Source organism: Lactuca serriola, chromosome 8, assembly GCF_051521515.1.
Source record: "Lactuca serriola cultivar US96UC23 chromosome 8, Lser_US96UC23_V15, whole genome shotgun sequence".
Lineage (NCBI taxonomy): Eukaryota > Viridiplantae > Streptophyta > Magnoliopsida > Asterales > Asteraceae > Lactuca > Lactuca serriola.
Window position 1 is genome coordinate 63,825,832 of NC_136415.1, and position 3,541 is coordinate 63,829,372.

A 3,541-nucleotide genomic window follows, 5' to 3' on the forward strand; every position below is an offset into this window, starting at 1 on the left:
CACATGTCCTGCTACTAATATCCATAACATATGCATCATACCCAAGTCTGACTTCATACTGTTGATAACCAGATGGTATTACTTTCCAAAACCTATCCATATACACATGTTTAAAGACAAACATATATAAGGACAAACATGTTTAAAGACAAACATATATAAGGACAAACAGCTTTAAGCACTTACCTTTGAAGATCCTTAAGCTTGGACAACTTCAGCCTAATGGTAGGACATATGGTTAAATCCCAAGATTTCCCCTTAATCTTCTGTCTATAAAGCCTCTCCATCACATAAATTTGAATTTCTTCTAACATGGTGATTAGTGGTCTCTTCCTGGAAACTTCAGTCACAGAGTTGAAACTCTCAGATATACCATTTTCATATGCATCACAAGCCCTATCAGTCTGAAAAAATGCTTTACTCCAAGTTTTAGGGTCCCTTTCCATCAAATGGTCATAAGCTAGTGGCTCTAATTTCTTGATTTCATTCATGTGTTGTTCAAATTTTGCACGGGTAGTAGCTGCAGCAGCATACCAGAAAAGCTTTCTAAACACTTGGCCCTTAAACCTTTTCATGAAATTAGCACATATGTGCCTAGCACATTTCCTATGCTCTGCTGCTAGGACCCTTTCCTTCACAGCCTCAAGTAATCCCTGTTAGCAATAGACACAAAATTTAAACAACAAAAACATAACATAAGCTAAAATAAAGATGAAAATAATAGAAATTGATTACTTTGTGTTGGTATGATATCAAGGTTAGTCCATGCCCAACTCCCATTCCAAGGTCCTCAATTAGAAGGTCAATAAACCACTTCCATGTTTCTTTACTTTCCATTGAAACAACAGCCCAAGCAATGGGATATATATGGTTATTTGCATCTCTACCTATAGCAGAGAGCAACTGACCTCTACATATGCCCTTTAGGAAGCAACCATCTAGTTCAATTACCCTCCTACAACCTTCAATCCATCCATCCTTCAATCCATTGAAACATACATAAAACTTTGAGAAATATGTGGTTCCATCAGGCATGACATCTACATCCATCTTCACTGTTGATCCAGGGTTAGTCCTTATCTCATCTCCATAGCTCCATATTTTTGCATAATGCTCTTTTAAAGTACCCTCTATCTCCTGAAATGCATACTTCCTTGCATTTCTGCCTTGACCAACACGTGCAATCAAATTAAATTTCTTGTTGACTTTAGCTTTCAACTTCCTTATACTCATCTTTGGTTTCTGAAGTATATGATTCATGAAATGCTTTGCTATCCATTTATAGGTAACAATGGACCCAAATTTGAACACTCTTGCACAATTATGCATATCATTCAGAGATTTAATCTGGAATGATTTTTCACTGCTCATCCAGGTTACCCACAACCTAAAGGGACAACCTTTACCTTGTTTATTTGTCTTACCTTTACAACATTTTACCAATAACCTTTCATGATCAATTTTCTCATACCATAAATCATATCCATTTTTGACTGCATATTTAGCGATACACAACTTCAATTCCAATGGATTAGAAAACTTCATACCCAAAACTGGCACCGTTTGCTCTAATTCTTGATTCTCATTATGGACAGGAAACACAACATCCTTAAGCTTCCCATTGTTTGCTTCCTCTTCATCATCATCACTAATATGCCCTGAAAGTTTGTCCAAGAATAGGTATCCAACAGTTTTATCAAAAGTATGTTCATCTTCATCATCCCATTCATGTTAATATTCCATTGTCATTGAAACTTCAAAATCCTTGTCATCCTCTTCATCCAACTCATCCGACTCATACCCTTTACCATCTGCTAAGAACTCGTTATCAACCCAAGCAAGAATTGGTTCATTTCAGTGGTTAATGTACACATCTAACTCACTCTCAAGACTATCACTCTCCAGACTATAAATAGTTTCCACAAACTCCTAATAATCAGCATCACTGTCGATTCTTCTAATACCCTCACACAAGCTTTCCTTTCTCATACAGTAGTAGACATTATCATAGGCTCCATTGGTTAATTTCGTAAGCCACAAAAGAAACTCTTTATATGTAAATCCCTCAAAATCCACATCACGTACATTTGTTTTTACGGGGTCTAAGTACACCAATGGGTTTGGCGAAAAGAATCCATTGCAATGAAAATCTATAGATACATACATACCTGTAAATGAGGATGCCATGCTAGCAGTCGACTTCAATTCCAACTTCAATTCCAAGCCCTAATCGTCGATTTGATGTATCAATTGATTTCTCACAGAAGAAGGTAATCGAGGTGTGTTAGCTGACGACGACGAACCCTAATTAAATGAGAAAGGGGTGTAATGGCCACGTAAGATTCCACGTAATGGTTTAAACCGAGCTAAATCAATGTTACCGGCTAAAACAAGTAATAGCAGGTAATGTTGGTTATTTTTGAACGGGTGAAAAAAGTTAATTGGGTAAATGAGTACAAAAAAAACAATATTACCCATATGTGAACATTTGAAATACTTAATTACCTTAATAAGTCAAATTCCCCATTTTTTACCCCATTTTTACCCCTAAAATGTATATTGCTAATATATTCCATTATTCCAACTTACATAGATTGTCAAACACACCCTCTTCTAATTTAGTTTTAACAAATATATAATCTATATTTTTTCATTACATTAATATTAAATACAAAAGATTATATTTATAATAAACTTATAAATATTATAAATGCATTTATAAAAAATATTACACATACATACTTTTAAATAAATATTATACATACATTTATATAAATATTAGACATACACACTTTTAATTATAAGTTTTTGCAAAATACGTTATCGTTTTTTAAATTATTATAAGTATTAAATATTATATTTAAATTATAATTAGTAGGTAAAAATGAACTACAAATGTATAAATATATAAACAGAATGATTAAAACCAACAACGTAAAGTTCATCCCTATTTTAAGAGTATAACACCATATTTGGTGCACCACTATTCATATCCCCAAAATGGAGGAATAAATGGAGGATGGTTGGAAAAAAATAAAGAATGAGTTGGAGATGCTCTTAGCGAAGTTACTGAGTTATTTTTAAATGATTTCATTAAGCGAGTTCTTTTTAAACGAATGTTAAGTGACAAACCATAAAGACTTTTTTGCAATTTTGTTAATTATAAAATTGTTGTATCCTTTAATCTTTTCCTGCCAAAAAAAAAAAGCAATACAAAAAAAGGAAATTTAAAACTTTAATACGTGGACGGCAGGATTCGAACCTGCGCGGGCAGAGCCCACATGATTTCTAGTCATGCCCGATAACCACTCCGGCACGTCCACTTTATGATATTTATCCTACAATTAACTATGTAATACCAAGGGAGAGAGGCTCATCCAAGGTTGTAACTATCACATAAATGCAGAATTTTCATGTTAAAAAAATTATAATTCCTTGTTTTTTTTTTGTTTTTTTTCAATAGAAAAAAAACCTTATAGATAAGTAAAGTATTCCAACAATAAGAAAATAGTTATTTTGTAATGTACTATTAGTTTTTGGA

General features: G+C 33.3%; 1 non-coding gene across 1 annotated transcript; it reads right to left on the bottom strand.

Annotated features, from left to right (window-relative positions):
• Positions 1 to 3,241: 3,241 nt before the first annotated feature.
• TRNAS-AGA (transfer RNA serine (anticodon AGA)) lies at positions 3,242 to 3,323 on the bottom strand. The gene has a single exon. It is a non-coding gene; the product is annotated as a tRNA-Ser (tRNA).
• Between the last annotated feature and the right edge of the window lie 218 nt (positions 3,324 to 3,541).